The sequence below is a fragment of the Ambystoma mexicanum genome, chromosome 12 (assembly GCF_040938575.1).
Source record: "Ambystoma mexicanum isolate Mex_15411 chromosome 12, UKY_AmexF1_1, whole genome shotgun sequence".
NCBI lineage: Eukaryota > Metazoa > Chordata > Amphibia > Caudata > Ambystomatidae > Ambystoma > Ambystoma mexicanum.
This window is the reverse complement of record NC_090936.1, coordinates 538,438,648-538,462,590: the sequence shown is the minus strand read 5'-3', so window position 1 is coordinate 538,462,590 and position 23,943 is coordinate 538,438,648. Positions and strand designations below refer to the sequence as shown.

The 23,943-nt window shown below is 42.7% G+C and overlaps 1 protein-coding gene across 3 annotated transcripts in view; it reads right to left on the bottom strand.

Moving 5' to 3' along the window:
- LOC138513754 (membrane-spanning 4-domains subfamily A member 15-like) overlaps window positions 1-23,943 on the bottom strand; it is a 249,455-nt gene that overhangs the window by 216,212 nt on the left and 9,300 nt on the right. Inside the window, exon 2 of one of the 3 annotated variants that reach the window (XR_011281808.1) lies at window positions 1,611-1,779. The exons of the other annotated variants lie outside the window; for them this stretch is intronic. The gene's annotated coding sequence lies outside the window, so the exon portion shown is untranslated. The remainder of the gene's footprint in view (window positions 1-1,610; window positions 1,780-23,943) is intronic. 3 annotated transcript variants of the gene reach the window in all.

Below are 23,943 nucleotides of genomic sequence, written 5' to 3'. Positions count from 1 at the left end.
GATCCTGTAGGAGTTAGTCCAAACCGTTCTCTAAAGAACAAAATAGTAAATATGCTTTTAACCATTCATTTCACATTTAAGTGTGTGATTGCCTAGACTTACCACAGTGTGCACTTTATGTAAGATGACCATATATGGCTTGTGAGGTTTTACCTGGAATAAGATTGAAGTGCTTCTGCTTTTGTGCTTCACTTGACATATGATTGCAGCATCTGGATCTATGGGACTGTGCCTTGCATATGACATCTATGCCTGCTAAAATAGATTTGTATGACACAATATGGCAATTCCTGCGCCTTTAGGGAATTTGCTAGGCTCATTTCGTTATTTGTGCTGTACCTTGGATACGAGGACTAATTATGTTATTGTTTTGCACACAGCCAACTTACAACATGGATGTTTAACGCTGGGGGGAGAGGGGAACAATGCGGGGACAATGACCCCAGGGTTGGGGGGACGGTGCAATAAAATAATTATAGTAGAGTACAAGTAGAGCACTATCTGAGACAACCAAAGCAATGTGCAGTTTATACCAAAGAAAGACAAAGCCACATTAAAACATCTTAAGAGGCCAAAATGGCTGTAAGTGTTCCTTTCCATGGAGGGTTCAGAATTAGGAGGTGAGGGGTAGGTGAAGTGTTCTGCCCTAGGGAGACCTTTTGATGTAGCCCCATTTGGGGTGTGTGGCAAAAACTGGGTTAAAAGAAAGCATCCAACAGTGAATATAACCGGAGACAGGAAGGGCATAAAGAGGTTTTTAAACCGCTGGTTTAAAACCAAAGGAAATTAGTTTGCAGCTGTTTGGGCAGAGCAATCCCTATTTTAGCTGCATTGACAACAAAGGATCTGCCTACATGTTCGAGTCTATTAAACCTGGGTGCAGTGGGGAGGATTTCCTTTGCAATTCGTAGATAGCTTTAGGTATGTATTTAGGTCGCATATTGTGTAGACTATGGCGAGTCCACAGTAGGTTTTTGCAATGGGTGACCATATAAGCGTTTTGCTACTTGGGTAACAGATTCTCGTATTTTAAAGCGGTATAATGCTGGTCAGGCCAATTAGTTTCAGATGAATCTCAGTTGAAGTTGTTTTTTATTTAGTCCTACATAGTTGGTTTTGTAGTAGTCAAGATTTGAAATTAAATGGCCACGGCATTGGTATGGTCGATCTTCTGGGCCTCTTCCAAGTAAGGAATGGCTTTGCGTAACGTGGATTTGGAGGTTGCATTTAAACACAGGGTGAGCGGGTCATAGAGGTATTAAACAAAATACCAAGGATTTTACTGACTTGGCCTCTAGGGGTTCTTGTCCTAAGCTTGTAGACCAATCAAAAGGAAAGAGCATTGGTGGGAAGGACTCACAAAATATTGTTTTGGTTTTAAGAGGGTAGAGGCAGTGATTATTCAAAAGACATTCAGCCCTGCATGGCTGCACTGCCACAGCACTGCATGGCATGCAAGGCTAGACCTGGCATACGATGACAGTAACTAGCTATGTGACGCTGCACTGGCATTATGAAGACAGTTCCCCTAGCATATAATGGCTCTGCTGTGTTTGGCTCGTGGCACCCCAACATACAAAGCACCACCAGACTTAATATAGTGTTAGTACCTGAAAAAGTGTTGTGTACGTCAATAACCTTTTCTGGATTTAGTCTTGTGTGCAGACAGCCCCGGGATGGTTTGGTGAGCATGAGGTGGACTTATATTGCTGAACACTTTGTTTCAGACCTCTGGTCGAACGCGAACTGCCACGGAGTGCAGACAGCACTGCAGACGGCCTGTGGAGAGGCAGGAGAAGAAATGAGTCGGGTGTGTGGTTAATACACAGCTTGTAGAATGGTGTGGAACGGTGACTACTAACAAGTGACAACTGAGTAATGAACTCTGTGAATGTACAAATTGCACAGTAGAGGCATGGTGCTAATCAGAAGGGAGTAACAGAGCTTTTAAAGCAGTCACAAGCTCTTCGCCTTCTTGCATCACCAATTGTTTCTCCAATTGTGGAGGCTGTGGAAAACACCATCCTAACCAACAGTGCGGGTGAACTGTCAGCCGGTCAAATGGCTCCTTTAGAACTACCACCTGACATGGCCTCTACGAGTGGGCTCAGTAAACAGAATTTGTGTATTGCAAAAACCAATGTCGATAAAAGGCAAAGATTACATCCTTTTTAACAGACTGAGCAAGGCAAGCAAGCACACAAACCCTTCCGGAATTAGAAGATTGTCGGTTTTGGACAGAGTTATTGAATTTAAGTCTGAACCGCTCATATGGAGGCACAGGACGCCAATGACGGGGGTTTTACACCTGACTCACCACCGTCTGTCTACGAGGACGAGTTGGATGACAAACTCAACTCAGTGGGTTTATCACCCTATTCTCTTCGAAGGAAACATATCTCCTGCCTGAAGCAATTCAAACCTGATAATGAAGAGCAGGAGGGGCGAGGGGCAGGATCATTCAGTCTAACATGCCCTGAACTATGTATGGTCATCCTTTGTGTGCCTATGTGAAAACATCAAGATGGACGTGGAGTGGCATACTGTGATATTAGAATCTGTGACGAAGAAACGGGGCAAAAATTGCACAGGTGGATGAGCTTTCAGAGTGTCATTCTATCTTCCCTACATGGCCCATGAAAGACCAAGTAACTATGAGGATAGCTCCATTGAAACCAGCTGTATGCAAGGAGGATACAGTCCCTGCGGTTACTGAAAACAAAGGCGAAGGTGACAAGAATAATGGGGACATTTCGATTGCAACAGTTCGATCAGAGTGAGTACACAGTCGGTTGATAAGGTCCCCAACTGTAAGGTTATACATGCGAGTAAAAAGACAGATGGAAAGCAGGAAAGAAAAAGCAAGAACATAAAAACAAAATGTAATAACATGCGTGGGTCTATGAATTTAAGGATTCTTCTGCAGTTAATCTCCCATACTAAACAGGTAACCGGGTGGAAAAAAGGGGGCATATTACAACCTGCCTGTGCAGCACAACCGGATGGGTCCCTAGGGGAGTAGGGGGCATCCAGAGTGTAGTGGGTATTCCCATAAATCAAGTGTACCAAGTGACCCCATCGACAGTGCTGCCTGAAGTGATTGGAGACAATGGGTCGGATGAAGTCTCTGGCCTTGGCTCTGTTCGCTCCTATGCTGAGGCGGTTAAAAACATGGCTGCATGTACAAAAGCTCTAGTGGACGACTTGGGAGAAAGAATTACAGAAGGACTTCGCATTAATCCTCCAACAACAGCATAAGGAGCGAAGCACCAGTCATTGCTGCTATGTTTTTTCAGGGCTCTCAGTTACAGAGTAATATATTGCATGATAGTAAGTCAGTTGGAGAGAACCTATTGGCTCAGAGCCTGAAGGAGGGTCCCCAGAAAGATACCTTAGAACATGTAAAGGTCCTAGGCCCGAGGTTGGGTGCTGGTAACACTTTTACTGTGATCGGTATAGTTGCTGAGACTGGTCATAAGCAACCAGCAAAACAGGTTTATAGAATCTTGAGAGGTGCCATCTCTTCGGCTAATAGAGCTGGAATATTCCTATGGAAGCCTGCCTCGTTCAAGGATCCTCATGTATGAATGTATTACAGCCTGTACCTTGTGGGCCTATACGTAAGAACAGGCTGTGACTGGAGTGTATCGTTCAGGAAACAGCCTGTGGCAATGAATCAGCAAAATATGGTTTACTCTTTGCAGAGATCCCAAATTTGAGAGCGTTCTGCACGAGGGATCTCTCAGATGTGGAATTTATCGAGGATGAGCAGGTTGATCATGTCCCTTTGGACATAAAATCAAAAATTGTGTATAATGTTATCCTGAAAGAATCTGATCTATTGAGACAGCTTGGCTATGACATTACTCCATATGTGACACTGCCAATTTGTGACTCCCGTAGGTGGTCCAGATCCTCAGTACCTCATTTGAAAGATTTATATGAGGTTGATGAGGCGGAACAGGAGGTGCGATCAGTATCCAATTGTACACCTCACAATTCTGTTGTGCAGGATTAGTCTTGTGTTTCAAGGGCTTTATGCCTCAGAGGAGAAGGCGGTATTCCACTAGAACAATCTCTTTAACACCCCGCTAAAATTGGTTTCTTGGAACTCGCAAGGGTTCAATCATTTGTACAAAAATGCAAATATGTGTAAAAGCCTTAAAGCCCATAATATAATATTGTTACAAGAGCTGGGGCTGTTGACTGAGCCAGTTATGGATGGTTGCTCATTGGCATTTCAAGCAGCTAAACCCGTTAGAGGAGGCCGCCCTGGTAGTTCATTATCGGCTGTAAAATTAAGTTCTAATATATCTTTGATGCATAATATTAACATCCAACAGAGCCTTTGGGTGAAGTGAATAACTGCTGAGGGCGATTGTCGCTCAATTTTGATTACAAAAATCTATTGGCATAGAGGTGTAGCGCCATTACATCACTTCCTGCATATATTACAAACAAGTGCAGATGAATGGAGCAGGCACACATTAGGCAGTACATGAATGTTAGAGGTGATCTAAACTCTGCATGTGTGCATGAGGACAATTATATTGAGTGAGGTGATGGATGTTTCTGCATTAAATAAACACTGTCATAAACTGGTAGATGGGTGGTCATGGTTGGTATGTTTATCCTCGTTAATGGCACTACTGATGGTGACTTGGCTAAGAAAGCTAGGTGGCGCAGGAATCTGTAATTGATTATATTTGTGTTGACCAAATTCTGTTCGGCAAGTGTATGACAATGAAGGTTATAGCATCGTCTCTGAGTGACCATAACATGCTTTCACTCGAGCCAACCATCCAGAAAGGGTGAAGTTACAATATGTTACCAGGGCCCATAATGGTTACTCCAGGGAATAAACAGAGGATGGCCATATTTTGTTGTTATGCTTAATCATTTTTATTTAGACATGTTAAATTAACAAAAATATGACATGAAAAATTGCATAACATTTTAGGATTAAATAATTAATATTGAGTGAACAGGTTTAATAATGTAAAACGTAGTGATGAAAATTACACTTTGTGAAATTAATGCAAGACAAACATACAAGACAGAATACAATGGGAAAGATAGGGGGGTAAATGATATATATATATATATATGAGGTGATAGTGATGCATAGTAAACCACAATTAAGCAGTCCTATTGAGGTATTGGATAAAAAATGTCAATTTCTTATTTAATTGTGTAGGCAATTAACAGAAAAAGCATGACATTTTTCCAATAGAAGCAATGTTGTGGACTGCAATGCTAATAAATAAATTAAACAAACTAGAAGATTCAATCAATTGTAAATACGGATTAACAATAGGACGAATCATACGATTACTAAGTGACAATGGTTCCTGAAAATGAAAAATCTTTTGTAGGCACAACCACATTTTTGTCCAAAAAGAATGCAAACATTTACAGTTCTAGATTAAGTGAAAGAAATCTGCATTTGGTAAGTGACAAAACCAAGAATTATTGGATGAATTAATAGTAACTTTTCCGATTCTTGACGGAGTAAGGAATGCACGATGCAAGATAAAGAAATGAGTTTGAGTTAGATTAGCATCTACAGACGTGGAATAATATAGTTTCCAAATATCGGTCCACATTTCTGGAGTGTTTGGAATTCCATTCTAATTCCCATTGCCTAATGATACTCACAGTTCAGTAGACTGAGCATCGTATAAGAAGGTGTATAACTTGGTGGCTTTAATGGAAGGTTTACAAATTAAAGATATTAAAATGGGGGGATTTTTGAGTTAATGTAGGCAAAGATGTGATTAACAAATTGATAAGAGATCAATGAAAAAAGAGATCAGATTCAGGGATATTATATTGTTGACAAAGCTGTCCAAAAGGAATTTCTATAGTATTATGGACGGATGTTTAAAAAGCCTGATACACAATGAGTACCTGTCACTCGCAGTCGCGGCCATCGCCGTGACTGGCGATTTCTTCCGCTTTGGAGTTTGAGGAGACGCAGAGGAAGGGTACTTTAGTCCCTTTTCTGTGTTCGCAGCCGCCGCTCCAAACGCGGGACGCAACGCTGCCGGGAGTATTTAAATCCCCGCCTCCCGGCAGGTTGTTGTTTACCTTTCGACTCTGGGTCCTTCGCTCTTCCTCTGCACCCCGCTTTGGAATTACTGAGGAGTTTTCTCCGTGGTTACTTTCTCCGGTGTTCCTGTCCCCGGAACACCGCACTTTCGTTTTCCGTTTCTCTCCGCCGCCTTCCCTGGGCGGCGCTAGCTGTGTCGCTGCGTCGCTCTCTCCCTCTCTCTCGTCAGTTGCTGCCTTCTCCGCCTGCTCTTATGGCCTAGTGCTACCATTGGACTTGGACGTTTTGAGGGCCACTACCTCAGTGTTGGAGAGCCTCCGCTTCCTTCTTCATCTGTGAACAACTGGCCTTCTGAGACAAGTCTTGACACCTCTTATCAGGGGTTTTTTTTTTTTCCCTTGCGGGTTTTTCCCTGTATTTTCTGGCCTGATTCCGGAAAGGAGGTCACTGTGCCGCTGTTCTTACCCAGCGGCCACAGTGGCTTCTCTCCGTGACAAGCCCAGGCACCAGAAAAAGGAGAGAGACTACCTGGCACGTCGAGGCCTGCAAGATACCATCGACTCGGAAAGCTCAGGTGAGGAGAGCGTGTGCACAGGGGAGACTCAGCCAAGGGTACCGTTCAAGTCACAGTACCATCCATAGAAATTATTGGAGTTAGATTTAATAGGAGAACTTATTAAACCAAAAGAAAATATTATTGAACTCGGTTAAGGAAAAAGAACTTGCAGGGACTTTACCCCAAATGCATGTAAAGAAGTGTAAAGAGGTATATGAAGTGATGTTAGGCCACATGGAAGTAGCTACAAAGTGAGAAAGGGAAAGTGGGGCAATAATATTGGTCTCAATATTGATCAAGGTAAGAGCACCCCAAAGGTAGTTTTCAAAATGGCTAAATGAAGCCAATTGCTTTAAAATAAAGGCTCTATGATATTACTGAAAGTTGGGAAATTGTACTCCTCCTGCATGCTTAGGAAGTCTCAGTTTATTGATGGCAATTCTGGGTGTTTTATGATTCCACAAGAATTTAAGAGTGAAGTATTCTGAAAGAATTAGCATGAATAGCCACATGTATCATTAAGAATAAAATATTGTAGGGCTAATCATCATTTCTATAGAATCGAGACGACCCCACCAAGACAAGAAGAGGGGACCATCCGGAAATCAAATGAGTAACTTTCTCAATAAAGAGGTTAGTGTTAAAAGTAACAGTATTATGAATATCTTTAGCGATATGAAGTCCTAGGTATTTTATATATGAGGATTGCCATGTCATACCGAACAATGGGGTGTTGATTAAAGTACAGGCGTTAGTGAGAGGCATAACTTCGGATTTGTCAAGGTTTAGTTTGTATCTGAAACATTAAAGAAATCATTTATGGTAGGAATTATTTGTTGAATGGAAGAGGCAGGATTAGAAACGTAAAAGATCATCCGCATAAGCAGAAATCTTTACTTCTATATTTTTAATAGAAATACCTCTTATAAACTGTAGCAGGAGTTACAATGCTAAGTTAAACAATAATTGTGAGAGTGGGAAGCCTTGGCCAGTACCTCTCATTATTTGAAAAGAGGGAGAAAATGTTATTAATGAGAATTCGGGTGGAAGAAGAAGAGTATAGAATTTGGACAATGTTGATGAAGAAAGGAGCTAGACCATGCCATTTTGAGGAGTGTAACATAAAGGTCCCGGAGACACAGTCAAAATCTTTGTCCGCATCTAGTGCGAGAAGGGCTAAGGGATCATTTGACTTCTGCGAGTGTGATAAGATATTAAATAGTAATCTAGTGTTGAAGGAAGCGCAGCGATCTTTAATAAAACTTGATTGATCAATATGAATAGTTTGGGAAGATCATTTTCTAAATGTTTAGCTAAGACTTTAGCAAAATTATTGGAAGAGTTTATAAGGGAAATAGGTCTGTAGTTTTTGACAAGTGAGGGATCTTTATCGGGTTTGGGAAAAGGAGATCCTCGCCAAAGGAGTCAATTCTATGGCCAATTTCAGCAAAATGAGTATACAATTGTAGAGGGTTCGGAGAGATGCAGTTAAAAAAACACATTCTAGAAATTGATGGATAACCCATCAGGGCCTTGAGCTTTGTTGTGAGGTTTAAGGACTAAAATGGCTTGTTTAATTTCTGATAAAGAGACATGTATATTAAGGGGAGAAAGATCAATAGGGTCTATAGATTTTGTCTTGTTTCTTTCAAAAAAGGAATGAACTTCAGACACCTTAATAGAGGGATCAGACGAGTATAGGTTGGAATAGAAATATAGAAATGCCTTATTAATATAATTTGTATTTGTTAATCTGTTGCCATCAGAAGAGGTGATGAATGTAATAAACAATTTTTCTTTTTTCTTTTTTTAAGTAAGAGCCCAGAATTTGTCCAGCTTTATTGGAACCACAATATAATTTAAACTTGGAATGAAGTACAGAATTTGTACATTTATCAGTACTTAATTTATTAAATTCAATATGTTTACTCATGAAAGTTTTAGCAACAATAGGGTCAGTGTTACCATAATACAACCTTTCAAGATCCTTAATGGAAGTTAATAATGTGTTAGAATTGGACTTAGATTGTCGCTTTTTAAAAGCAGATAATTGAATAATAAACCTACATAAAAGGTAGCTTTGAAAGCATCCCAGTTGTGAATTGAAGTATGTTCGGGTCTATTGTGGAAAAGGAAATCTTTAATATAAGAATTTGTTTTTTCAATGAACAAGCTGTCCTTAAGGAAAAAATAATACAATTTCCATATTGGGGAAAATGTAGGGATATGTTTCCATTCTTAAGTGGTAAAGACTTGAGCATGATCAGAAATAGTTATGGAACCAATGTCAGAATTAATAATGGTAGAGGTTAGCGACAGGTTAATAAATATGTAAAGGACTGATGGGGGAGAAAAGTAAAATCTTTAACATCAGGGTGACAAAAACACCAAGAGACCAAGAGAGTCAATTCAACTAAGGCTATTTAACATATTAAGAGTTATTGCGAGACTGGAGTTAACAAAGTTGGATGTAAGTTTTCTAGCAAGAGTGAAGTCAAAAACTTGATAACAAGTAAGTCTGACTTTTTCTGCACAAGTTTCAGTTTGAAGTTAGCCCAAAAAGGGGGGTCAGGAGCAGTAGGGCCATGAACATTAACTATATAGTCACTGGTGGTTAGTTGATAATTGCATCAATAATGGTCCACTGGCCTTCAGGGTCCTTTTCTTAATTGACAAGAGAGTAGGTTAAACGTATATTGATCAAAATAGAGACACCACCCTTTTTATCCAGAGCATTTGAGAAGAGGGTATGACAGTACAAGATGCTTTAGTTTTGTAGTTTTCGCTGTCAAGAGTTCAGAGGAGTCTCTCGAAGGCAGGTGAGGTCAACCTTGAATTTAGTAAGTTGAGATATGACTTTGTGGAGTTTAATGGGGTGATTTAGTCACTTAACAATCCAAGAGATAACCGTAATAGACATTAATAATTATATATATATCGTAGATCAGTTGACCCATGGGCATCGCAAAAATGAATATAACTGAACAGGCAGACAAAAAACATGGCATAGTAGGTGGAACAGGCACAGTGTTAACCACAAAGCATTACACCTGCACTGGGATTTGTGGGAAGTATAGAAGGGTGGGAACATTACAACAGGGGAAAGGACATAAAAAAGAAAACAATGATTGTAATTGAGCTAATGTGGAAAGGTTGAAAAACATCAGTAGGAAAAATTAAGAGAATCCACATAAAATACCAAATAAATGGCATGGCATTTACAAGAGCACAGTGACGAATGAAGACAAGAGATGAGAGCTAATCAACAGGAGATAAAGAGAACTAACAATATTATATTAAGAGCAAGGCAACATATAAAGCACCAAACCAACAATACCAAAGCTAAGTGAAGATAGTATATTAGATAGGATGTTAATATGTAGGAATCATAGTGGAACATTGCAAAAGAGCAGAAATATGTTCAGGTTTGAAAGGCAGCGAGAGCAGGTTCCATAGTTTCAATAGGTGATCTAGATTCGTCTTTGGAGGAGCTAGGATTGGGAGAAGCCGACAAAACAGATCGGCTTTGTACAGAATTAAATTTGCTTTGTTTATTCTTTGATCTTTTATACAGGGGTTACTCTGGATGAAGTTCAGATTGAGAAGGGTAGGATGTCGGATATGAGAGAGAAGAAGTTCCATTGAAGCGATTGCTGGGTTCAGTGAATTCCTTGGTCGGGCCATCTGGAATTGTAAGGATCAAGCAGTCCATATCACATGCCTAGGGTTTTTATGAGGTCTCATATCTAGACATTGTTTCTTTTGCCTTCTGTGGGCTTAGAAAAACCAGGAGAGAAAGATTTTTTTTACCCTGAAAAAGAATAGGAGCTTTTTTTCTGGTAGCTAGCAAAGTTTGGAGCGCTTGTTGAGGTCTGTGGAAACAAGCAATAAAAAGGTCTTGTCATAGAGTGGTTGGAAGAGAACCGAGGCCTAATTCTGTGACACCAACTCCAATTGAAGTATTTTTGGCTGCATGTTTTCTAGACTTTCCACTCCATCTTCAACAAAAGAAATTCTTTCCTAAGCCTCATCCAATCTGCCCGAGAACATTTTTATTTCATGTTTAAAGCCTTTAATTTCTTCTTGAATGTTGAAGTATCGAGAGTCAAGTGTGGAAATGGGAGAGCGAATATTGATTAGATCCTCCAGAATTGTCTCCATGCATGAGTTTAATGTAAAGTTATCTAATAGAGGTGTAGTTTTGATACCATAGTTGCAATGAAAAAAACTATAGTGTGCCAATAACAAGAAGTTCCAATTAATAGGAGGCACGCAGTATACTATTTCAACACCTGGCGTCAGTATTGAGTAGGCCACAGCATCACTCTAGAAACCGGGGAGTAATGTGATCCGTCATGCCGTGGAACAGGAAGCAATACAGCAGAGTGAGGAAGAAGAAGGGCACCCTGGCAAGCATACGAACGGAAATTCAGGCAACAAACAAAAAAATGAAATTACTGTCTTAACAGCGACAAGCGGATCGCGGATCACACCCTCTGAGGCCATAGATCAATGACAAACGAGGAATCTCCAAAATGTAATGCCTTATGTGCCTGGGGCAAATTCACCTCAAAAGAGGGAAAATGTAAACATGTGTAACTCTTACCAGCGATAACTCTTACCAGTCTGCTGTCGCTGCCTTCGCAGAAAATTAGAGGACGCCGTGGCGTGGAACATCCCCACTCTCTTATACCAGAAAACTTCATCAACAGAGACCGAGAGAAGAGCCAAAGAAGTCGAACCCTGTGTGACGGGGACACCACGCTTCCTCACACACAAATCTTCCGACAGCACGGTAAGGGTGATATTTAAACGTTACAGCTAGGAAACGCATCAAAATGAAAACTGTTGCTTTCTCAAAGTTCCACAGTGACTTTTGGGAAAAAAGGTGTTATAAAAGTGTGCCCATATTTATGAGTGTCTCTCTCTATCAGAGGGAGCTCTAAACTTATGCCGCCATCTCAGGTGCTGCTTGGCTACGTCCCCGAGGATGGCCATTTTTACAGGACAGCTGCAGAAAGAAATGGCATATACATGTTATGATTGGAAACTGCAAACTTTTGCCCTAGACTGTTCACACTTATATTGAGGAGTTAGTGAATAAGCAATCCCGTCAAATGCAGGTGGGGCTTCTAATATAACAAAGGTTAAAAGACACAAACATGTATTCGATCAGGAGATAACAGAACGGAAAAATCATTTGAGGAAGGAAGTGAGGAATTTAGGTAAATCACCTATGGATGTTGCACCACGTGTAACTACCATTAAGAAAGTTAAACAGCAGTATCACAATTGGGTGAGCAATCAAAGGTGGGAAATAGATCGGCAATACAGCAAAATTATTAAGAAGAAAGACGCTACTGGCGCATTATTAACAATATGGGGATGACCCAGGAATCACTACGGGTTAATAACATTTCTGAACATGAGTGGGCCAAGTATTTTAAGGGTAAATTTTGCTCTGTGGATAAAAACCGTGCGGATAATGCTGGGTTATCATATCGTGAAGGTGGTTGTAGTATGGCTTTTGATAATGGTGATGTTCTGGAGAGAATACAGAGGGTCAATGTGTCTAGAGCTATGGACCCTAACAGGTTATCTAATTCGCTCTTTAAATCTACGCCAGAGGTTTGGGCGGCAATAATCGACATGTTTTTGAAGCGGATATTGCTGACTAATATCTTTCCTCAATCATGGCAGAACTGTTACGTAATCGCCATTTACAAAAAAGGCTGGCATTCAGACCCCAAGAACTACAGACCGATAATACTAATGGACGCACATAGTAAGATTTTTGCGTCCTTAGCATTGTCGCATCTGGAGCACTGGAAAAAAGGCATAATTAAAAAAATATCAATCAGCCAAGGCATTGGAACCTTCTTGAATGGTTTCTTTCTGAAATGTTAGGAAGTATGGTGAAACTGGAAGCCTTTATTTGGAGGCAGGCTCTTGGTTTGACAAACTGTACGCCTATGGCCCCGATAAGCTTCAAATTTGGCCTAAAAATCACTTTATGCTAGAGGAAACTGGAAATTGCTCCCTTTGCTCCAAAAATGTGCTGCACCACCAGCTGCTTCTTTGCATGGGGACTTAGCAGTTTAAATGGCCAATGGGTGCTACAGTACAATGAATCATCTTAAGGCGCATTGTATAGAGCTGTTGCAGGGGCTGGGTTTTTCTGAGATCGATATATTCATTAGACCTGGCTGAGTGAAGACTGCGTTATTTAGGGTTGACTAGATTACCAACATGAAAGATCTTCACGGGTATTGATATTGATATTTTATTTCTATCGCGCTCGTACACAAGTGTTTCAGAGCGCGAGAAGGCAAGGGAGGGGAAAAGGGGAGAACAAAACAACGATCTTACTAGACCCAGTGACATTGAGAACGCGCAAGTGCATGGGAGAGGAAAAGTGTATGGGAGGGGGTGAAATGGAGAGTATGGAGCAAAGGAGAAACAGTTAAATAATAACAAATAATAAAGGGAACAAACAGTGGTAGTGCAGCCAGCAATTGGCAAGTGCTGGGTTTAAGGCACCAGACAGGGTAGGTCTGATAAGTGCAGGAAAAAAAAGGGGGGGGGGGCTGTATGTGTACAGATACAGACCCCAGTGCAAGGGGTGGCCCGAAAGCAGTGCAGGAGGGTGGCAGGGTGAGCAGGTACCTGGGCCCCAAGGACAGAGGGTTCGCCAGGTGCATGGTGCCAAGAGAAAACAGATCAGCAGGGGAGAGGGGGAGCTAAGGCAAAAGCAAAGAGGAAGGTCTTGAGGTGCTTCCGGAACCGGAGACGGTTCTCCACAAGTTTTAGAGTGGCAGGGAGGCTGTTCCAGAGGGAGGCCCCAGCCGAAGACAGATCTACCCTCAGCTTGTTTCTTTGAAAAACGACTGACCCTGAGGGAGTTAGAGATAGAGGAGCCAAGAGTTCGAGAGGGGAGGTATTTGCAGAGGGATAGCTGAAGGTATTTTGGACCCAGGCCCCAGAAAGCCTTGTGGACAATGCAGAGGTTTTTTTGTATGTAATCCTTGCATCCACTGGGAGCCAATGGAGAGATTTCAGAGCTGGAGAGATAGGATCCCAGGGCTTGAGACCAAGGACAAGTCTTGCAGTCCTATTCTGGATTAGTTGCAGAGGGCGGACAGTAGAGGTAGGTATATTTAGAAAGAGGCTGTTACAATAGTCCAACCTAGAGAGAACCAGAGCTTGGGACACCATGAGCTTCTTGGGGGAAGGAGAGGAAAGGCAGAGTACCTCTGAGGAGGTGCAATAGGAAGTTTGACTTTTTAGAGACATCAAAGATGTGGGCGTAGAAGGAAAGTGTGGAGTCAAAGATGACCCTGAGGTTCTTAGCCTCGCAGGTGGGGGTAGGAGGAGGGCCAAGGGAGGCCGGCAAGATAGTGAGGGGAAAGGATGGTGAAGGTGTGCCGATGAGGAGGATCTCCGTCTTGCTGGCATTCAGACAAAGATCATTGGCAGCAAACCAATCTTGAATGGCAGTTAGGCAATCAGAGATGAGAGAGGGAGAGGAGGTGGCGAGGGCAGCCTGAAAATGAGTTGAGTGTCGTCAGCGTAGCACTGGAAATTTGAGAATAAAATTGCAATGCAGTGGGTGAGAGTTGCCAGGTATTGGTTAAAAAGCCAGGGAGAGAGGTTAGACCCCTGGGGAACACCACAGGTAGAGGGGAAGATAGATGATAGGAAGGTCCCAAGTTGGACCTGGGAGGATCGATCAGAGAGGAAAGAGGTCAGCCAGGCCAGAGCCTGATCAGTGATACCCAGGTTATCAGCTGTGGGTTTCTTGAGAAGAGGATGCACAAGGGAGTGCTTCGGAGGGGAGGGGAAGGATCCTGAGGCAAAGGAATGGTTGCAAAATTCAGCAATGGCCGGAGCAAAGGTGTCAATGTGGTCCTTGATAGTTTTAGAGGAACAGGGATGAACCTGTTTTGTCAAGGCTTTCATAGATCGGACTTGTCTAGCAACCTCATCACGGGAGAAAAGAGGAAAGGACGAGAAGGAGGGTGGGGGGTTGGCTGAACGAGGGTCAGCAAGCACAGACGGAGAGGGGAGAGGTGGAGGGTGGACAGGATGTCCTGGGTTTTTGAGATAAAGTGAGAGGCAATGGCATTGCAAAGAGCCTGGGAGGCAACAGGAGGGGTAGAGACTGCAGTAGGGTTGGCCAGCTCCTTGCAGATTTTAAAGAGTTTGGCTGAGTTTTTAGATACCGCAGAGACACAAGCTTGAATGTGGACTCTTCTTGGTGAGGACAGAAAGTCGGTATTGCCTTTGGAGCAGGCGACAGGCCAGTTTGTCAGAGGATGAACAAGAAGCCCTCCATTTCCTCTCAGCCGCCCTACACTTATGTTTAAGTGTAGCTAGGTCGGAGTCATACCAGGAATTGCACTTGGCTTTGAACTTCAAACAGATCCTCATGACAGGGGCAGGAGCATCAAGAGTATCAAAAATTGAAGAGTAGAGCAGAGGCAGGGCTGTGTCAGGGCGTGAGACAACCAGAGGTGGAGGGGTGAGGGGGGGTGACGGCGAAAGCCTCAACTGACACCCGCTTCATGGGCCGGATGTCCGAGAAGGTAGGTGGCAGTGTTGGGGTAGGCTCGGCTTGGGGGGGTGGGGGGGGGATGAAAGGAGAGGAGGGAGTGATCGCTCCAGGAGAGAAAAGAGTGGTCAGGGGGATGGAGAGGGGGAGGTCAGAAGAGATCAAGACATCAAGTGTGTGCCCTGCAGAGTAAGTCGGGACAGAGGGGAGGATGGACAGGGAGAGGGAGTTGCAGAGGTCACAGAAGAGTACAGAGGAGGAACAAGGAGAGTCTAAATGGATATTGAGGTCACAGAGGAGGAGTTGAGTGGTAGAGGCCAGGAGGGATGAAGAGAGGTCCGCCCACTCAGAGAAATTAGGTGATTTGACCAGGAGGCCGGTAGATGGTAGCCACAGTAAGATAATGGGTAGGAGAGAGAGAGAGCGCCTACAGACAAGGCATTCAAAAGTGGAGTAGGTCTGAGTAGGAATGATAGAGGCAGGAATCCACTCAGGAAAGATCAGGGCACCCCCCCCCACCGGACCGGGAGGATCTGGGTGCGGAGAGGATCTTGTAGCCATCATGGAGGAGAGTGTCAAATCTTGTGACAGAGCTGGCCATGCACCATGTCTCAGTAAGACCAAGGACATCAAGGTCTAGTTCTTCAAGGAGGTGGCAGATGTCAGAGGAGTGTTTGACAGCAGAGCGCGAGTTGAGAGTAGCAAGATGAAGAAGGTTGCCAGCCTTAAAGACCTTCTGGGGAGGGGTACAGATCAGAGGTACGCCCTGCAGAGGAGAAAGAGCCCAAGAGGGGCAGAGGCGGAGGAGGAGAGTGGACAAGGTAGCCAAGGGTAGAGACGAGGGGACAGCAGGAGATTAGAGGAAGTTGATGAGGCGAGGGAAGCGCCTATCAAAGAGGAGATTAGCCTGAGGGCCTTGGACCATGACAGTGCCATTAAGGTAGACATTAATGATGACTTTAGAGAAGTCGAAGGAAGCCATGAGAACTTCCCAGCGAGTGCCACCATTAATGGGAGGAGGAGATAGGACAGAGCACAGAGATCATATGAAGAGTCTATAGATCTGGCGAAGGAATGTCAGAGAGGATGTCGGTGAGGGTCTGTCTGGAGGAAGTATTAGAGTGGGTGTCGGCAATAGGAAGACCACAGTTAGAGGCCAAGATATCCTTTTTGAACTTCTTCTACCAGACTTAGTGAAAAGGGAAGGATAGTCAATGGAAAAGCAGTTGGAAAAGATAGGAGAAACAGAAAGTGCCATTGTGTTGGAAGCGAGGAGAGGATGGAGAAACTGGCGGGGTGCGGACTAATGCTTGTAGGTGTGGGACAAAAGAGAGTGGTGAGGTCACTGGGCTGGCAAGTTACAGAGAAGCAACAGTATACAAGCAAAATACTGAGAATTTAGCAAAAACAGCAAGGTTTGACTTTCCAGCAAAAAGCAAAAACAGCAAGTTTTTAGTTCTACGGCTCATCTCTGCAGAGAACACAAAAGTATGGGTTCTGCAGCACCTTAACTAATATGTTTCCCTGATGCCATGGCATGGAATACCTTATTAAGGCATTGTTTTAAATTTACTACCCACTAGAGAGGTTTTGTTAAAATGAGGTCTTATTTCTCCAGATCTCGCTTATTGTCACCAGTAAGAAGAATACTGAAGTAGAAACGTGGTAAAATATGTTTTCATTTTGTCCCCCCACTAATCTTTTTTCCCCATGTTATATTTTTAGACAATTTGTGCACAACACTAGTTATGTTGACAACAACCTCTTGTGGCAGAGGTTGTTGAGTCTCACTCCTGTATCTGTAGCAGTATGGGGTTTTATTAAAAACATGAACGTGTATATGTTTTAGGGAAATAGGAAAGCACGTCTTTGTTCTGATTGTTCATATTAATATGCTGCTAAAATATGACAATATGTTAAACTATGTGCGAATATATTAAGGAGATTGGAATGTTAATGTATCGATTTCCTTTTGTTTTTTTTTAAGGGTGTTTATATATGTTATTAGAAATGAATGTTCTTTTTATGTGCGTGGTATACTTGTGAATTCTAACTGAATATTGGTTTTGCATGAGTAGTAAAAAAGGTTGAAGTAATTTCACCAAAAACAATATTAAAAAAAGTCGTGTGGATATTGTGCTTTATTAATGATGCCACATCCTGTGAAGTCATCAGGGTCAAAAGAGGTGCGACATCATACGAGTCAAAAGTTTTTATGCTATTCCATACGTTGAGGTAATTCGCTGCCTCTGACATTTTGGTGAATAGATTACCCTGGCTCCTTATGCATGCTATTCTATGGCCAAAAACATTTTTGTCTGGGTGTTTTAGAGCCTGTAGAGGTTAGTACAGCCCTTGTTGTCTAGCAGGGTTTTCTGTCATGGAAAAAGAAAATGTGATACGTACTAATGGGGAAGAGAAAACCTACGCACGAAGGCTAAATGTAAACATGATACATTCAATTTGTCGCATGGTGAGAAATAGCCCACCCTTTGAATATTAATATGTCCCCCACTGCAATCAAAAACTACAACCCAAAGCTTTGACATACTGGGACAATAGAAGTACTCCTCCATGAAGAAACTAAGAAAGCGTGAACCCGGCCAATCCTTTCCCTCTCTTGTGTGGGAATGCCTTCATTTCTCAATGTACACAGAAACGTCTTTAAGCGACCGTAAAAGGGGACACGTGCCCAGGCCGCACCTTAGGGGGAGAGGAGAAACACATGGCAGCCTAATGCATAGATGTCTGTGCCCATTTTTAAAAACAATCATGAATAACATAAGACAGGATCTTTTATAGTGCGCTTGTGCAGCTATAAACCTGCTGCCTAGATGTTGTTGACAAGTACAATCATGCAATACATCCTGTGTTACTGCAGTGCATACAGTGTATGCGTTTACTATAATACTAACTGTTACTGTAGTGCATGCTGTGTGCATTTACTATAATACTAACTTCTGGGGGGTGGGTGTCACGTTTTCGTGGACAATATATGGATCAATGGAAAAACAAGATAAAATGCACCACTATGCTTCAGAAGATGGCTCAATGGGTTAAGCACCGGTTACAGAGACCTTTGTTCATATCCCTGGAACGCAGTATCAAATTCTGGCAAGGGCGACTCTTTCATTTCCTATGTCAGAGGTTGATAAACTTGCATGAAAATATATACTTTGGGGATAGTAACAACAATTCTGTTACACAACAACACACCAGCACTGGATCGCACAAGCTGTAAAAATGAACATAGCATCTGTACTATGTACTTCTAGAGCTCAGTTTTCCCAAAACAAGGGTTGAAACAGAATTGGGCAGCAACCCAAGTGCTAGTTAGATGGAGGCAATTACTCAGTCAAATTCAACATTGTGGAAATGTTAAGACAGGCCCAAAAAAATCCCCAAAAACCGATAGGACCTGGAGTCAACCCAAGCCAGACTCAAAGACGAAGAAGACAAAGTGCAAGGAAAGATCCAGCTTCATTATTAGTCAAATAATGTAGGGACAGCATACAAGCAATAAAAACTCAACGCATCCATTACAAGCAACGATTTAAGTAGTACAACTTCATCATAAATGACGTCATCACATTTGATCAGTTTACAAAAACATACAGGGAATGGGGATTGGTTAGTGGCGCTGGCAACATATAAACTCTATAGGTTTTAAACATCTAATTGGGTTATACAGCCAAACTAGTCAAAGCCTGTGCCTCTACATTAACCCCCATCATTACCAAATTTGTCAATGCCTCATTTATCTCCAACACAGTTCCTACCTGCATTGAAGAAGCCTGGGTCACGCCGCTTCTAAAAAAAAACAAATCTAGACCCCACCATTCCGACTAATTACCGCCCCATAACCACGGTTCCTTTCTTACTTAAAATCATCAACAAACTAGCCTATAACCAAATTCAAAGACACCTGGAATCTAACCAGCTCCTTGGCACCAGACAATCAGGCTTCAGGCCTAACCACAGCACCGAAACAGCCCTCTTGGACCTCAAAATCCAGATGGATGCCATCAGAGATTCTGGGAAACTCTGCATTCTCCTGCTGTTAAACCACTCAGCTGCATTTGATTTGGTGGACCATGAAAAACTATGTAATTCACTTGCCCGCGAGTTTAATTTCTCTAGCGAAGCCACCTCTTGGGTGAAATCCTTCTTAACCGACCGCACCTCCAGAGTGTCCATAGGCAAAGAAGCAGCTAATCCCATCCCAGTCCCCATAGGAGTGCCCCAAGGCTCTTGCCTCTCTCCCACGTTGTACAACGCGTACACTAAACTCTTGTTCTCAGCACTTGACGATATGGGTGTCATATACACAAATTTTGCGGATGACACCAAGATCCTAATACCTCTCACAGGTAACTATGACCAGGACACCATAACAATCAACAAAATGTACGTCATTATACAAAACTGGATGGTGTTAACAGCCTATGTCTCAACGATGAGAAGACAGAAGTCCTCATCGTAGGTTCCCCAGCCAAAATAGCAACCCTTCACCAAGAATACTCAACCATCAATATCGATGGCACCAATATTCCCGTGCTGAAGCAAGTCAAAACACTGGGCGTGTACCTTGACGCCAGCCTGACCAGGACTAAACAGATCAACGTGCTAGCCTCATCCATGGCCTACACCTCCAAACTAATTGCTCTCAGCCGACAATTTCTGACCCAGCTAACTGCCTCACCTTAGCCAGAGCTCTAGTCCTATTGAAATTGGACTACTGCAATGTGTTACTACTAGGCACATCCAACACTAACCTAGCCAAAATGCAACTCCTGCAAAACAAAGTCTTGAGGGCAGCTCTAGGCATGAAAAAAAAAAAATCAGACCATATCTCTAAGACTAGGAAAGATGCCCACTGGCTCCCCATCAAAGCCAGAATTATCTTCAAAACATGATGTATCACATACAAATGCCTGACCAAAAAAGGACCTATCTCAACAATACTCTACACCCCAAAGTCGACAAGAGATCACTAAGATCCAACGACAAATTCCTCCTGCCCCCCCCTCGCTTCAAAACCACTAGAGCGGGGGTAACAGTTTCACCACGCTAGCCCACACTGGAACACCCTACCCATCAATATAAAAAAAAGAACCATCATTCACGGTCTATAAGAAACTGCTAAAAACCTGGTTATTTAAAGGGATGGTTCACCCAAAAAATGTTGTTATCTAAAAAATAGATAGGCAATATTTAAAAAAAAATCAATTGGCAATTTTTTTTTTCTCCAAGACTCTATGTAAAATTTTGAGCAAATCAAGTTCAAAGAAAGCACATGGGGGCATCCATTTTGTGAAATGGATGCCCGCCGCTGTGCTCGCTTTGGCTTTTGCGGCACTAATGAAGGAAAAGGCAGCCAGCTGTAGTAAACAAAAGCTACCACTGGGTGGCTTTTCCTTCGTTGGTGCTGTACACACAGGACGGGGACTGGAGACTACAGGCAGAAAAGCTGCAACTGCTTCTCGGTAAATTATATATTTTTTTATAAAAATAAACACTAGCTGCGTTTTTTTCTAAGTTTTCCGGGCTGGAGGAGCCCGGAAAACTTAGAAATAATCACAGCTTTAAAAATGTTGTATTTATGTTTGCGGTAGCCCTTGAAGCGACCGCAAACATAAATACAACGTTATTGTGTTTGAAAACGCTGCAGTTTTTCTTTCTAAGTTTCTCAGGCTCCACCGGCTCCCCGTGGGGAGCCCTAGAGCCCCAAATGGGAAAGCAGATTTAGGCAGAAACACCACGCGGTTGTTTTCTGCAATGCTAAATGCTGCAGTGTTTCTGCCTAAATCTGCTTTGCCATTTGGGGCTCGAGGGCTCCCGGGGAGCCCTAGAGCCCCAAATGGGAAAGCAGATTTAGGCAGAAACACAACGTTATTGTGTTTGAAAACGCTGCGGTTTTTCTTTCTAAGTTTCTCAGGCTCAGAAGAGCCTGAGAAACTTAGAAAGAAAAACCGCAGCGTTTTCAAACACAATAACGTTGTATTTATGTTTGCGGTCGCTTCAAAAGCGACCGCAAACATAAATACGTTTTTAAAGCTGCGGTTTTATTTCTAAGTTTTCAGGGCTCCTCCAGCCCGGAAAACTTTAAAAAAAAAAAACGCAGCTAGTGCTTATTTAAAAAAAAAAAAAATAGCACTTACCGAGATGCAGCTGCAGCTTTTCTGCCTGTAATCTCTGGTCCGCGTCCTCCGAGTCCCGGCACCAATAAAGGAAAAGCCACCCAGTGGTAGCTTTTGTTTACTACAGCTGGCTGGCTTTTCCTTCATTAGTGCCGCAAAAGCAAAACCCAGCACAGACGGGCATCCATTTCACAAAATGGATGTGCCCATGTGCTTGCTTTTGCAAATTTTGAGCTTCAATTGCTCAAAATTTTACATAGGGAATTGGAAAAAAAAAATGCCAATGTTTTTTTTTTAATATTGCCTATCTATTTTTGAAATAAAAATGTTTGGGCGAACCATCCCTTTAACCAATACTTGCACCTATAGGCAGGATGCCGGCCCACTGTATATGGTTGTGAATATCTGTAAATTGTATCTTTGATGTAATGTAACTATTGTAATGATGTTTCTTATTAATTTCTAAACTGTCTTATAACCAAGCAGTGACACCCGAGGGTCTGGGCGTGTAATAAAAATAAATAAAATAAAATAAAATACTTGCCTGATGTCTCCTCCTGAGACCACCCCTATATTGATAAAGGTAAAAGTACATCATCTCTACAACATGTAATTGGTTGGCCCCTTACTTCATGGGCGGCATAACACCAGAGGCGCTGATAGGTTGGCTTTCTGCCAACCAACCTTGGAAAATTGACAGATTGTCAAGACATGAGGCAGATGTAGAGTAGAGGGAGAGAAGTCCACGGATTGCTTTTCTTCCAATTACAAAATGACCAGTCCTTTTTCCAAGCCATCAGCCAGGGTGATCTCTTTGTACTTGGCCTTGCACGATGTCTCGTGTCTGTGTGTCCGTGTAGGGAGTACAGCAGGTGTCCTATCTGTGTAAGCTTCTAATGAATAGCAAATGTTTTCCAGTTGTGAGACACGTGTGGGACCGTGTGTGGGATAGATTTATCCCGTATTTATTGAGAATTTAACTAATATTAATGTAAGTGTTGTGTTTTCTGTTGCAACTGGAGACACTCAGTTATTCTTCATAGAGTCGTTTGGCTGCACCTGGCTAACAAAGACTAGTTGTACTCTTAATTAATCTGGGAGTATACTGCTTGCATCCTGGAAATTGCCATCTTGTACCTTCTCTCTGCCGTTCCTATCCTCCCTTATTTCACTGTAATCTTGGCTCTGGTTGTTAGCTACTGCCTGAGCTCTGCACGGATCTGTATTTTTGTGAATTTGGCATTTTGAGTTCTCTAGAAGTCTTGGGGCCTTTGTTAAAAAGTGTCCTGCACCTATGCTAGAACACAAATGCCCTGGTCATGACGTACGAATTTTGCCTTCGAAATGCCACTTGTAAACATTGTTGTATTCCAATAACGATGAAGATGGCAAAGGGACTTTAAGGGAGTACTCTTCCTTATACCGTGGCCAGAGATTCTGGATCCTTTAATTTCTTTAGTTTTAAGTGGGGTTTGGGGAGGGCAAAGGTGCCTGTGCCCTGGGCCCCTAGTGAGGCAAATGCAGCACAGCAAAGTGAGATGTTGCTTGCCTGTACCACTGGGCATGTGAAACATGGGTTCTAGTAGCATTGAGAGAAAGTATAGTCACACATCCCTAAAGACACGTGTAGCACCACTTGAAATGTAATTCAGAATGCACTGCGTGTGTTGTCTTCTGCTGGTGTATATTGAGCCCACAATATACACCAGCATGGCTACTGTAGTACATGTTCATCTAGCATATATATGTTATCATTTCCACATAAAACACTCTTCCATGCTACCCATTACCAGATACATGCCTGTATTAAAACACTCTCATGATGGTGCCTAAAATATATTCCAGCTCTGCCACTCTAAACACATGTTCATGGTACCTATGTCTGATATAGGCCATGTGACCAAATATAGATCAGCATTACCACTCTATAACACTTTAATGATGGTGCCCTGTACACAATGCAGGTCAGCACTGAGAATGTAAAGCACATGTTCAAGCAGACTGTCTATTATACATGCCAGAACTTCCTGGTAAAACACGTTTTCTGATTCCTGTGCACAAACATATGCCAGTTTTCCAACTGTAAACAAATCATGATGGTACCCAGAATGTTTGCCAGTGTATCACTGTAAATCCCATTCATGGTAAGGCCCTCATATCCATGGTGCCTGTGCACCAGATGAGAGCGGGACCCAGGTGAGCGTGGGGACCAGGTGAGTGCAGGGACCAGGTGAGTGCGGGGACCAGGTGAGTGCGTAGGGTGGATGAATGTCTAGAGCAGATGAAGATGTAGTGCACGCAAGGGATTAAAGCAGACAAACGTCTAGAACGGATGAATTACACAGACCGTGTGGGTGCGTAGAACGGATAAACATGTAAAATGAACGAGCACCAAATGCATATAGAATGTGGGGAACGGACCGATGAGCGGAACGGGATGTACGACCTGAGCAGAGGAATGTGTAGAGCGGAGGACCCCATCGAACGGGCTAGTGGGTAGGGCCGTCAAATAAATAGAGCAGACGAGTTCATATGAGCGAATGAGTGCATTTGAAAAGAGGTACCGGAGAGGAGGTGTGCATAGTGGGGATGAGTGCATAGAGGGGATGAGTGCGTAGAGGGGATGAGCGCGTAGAGGGGATGA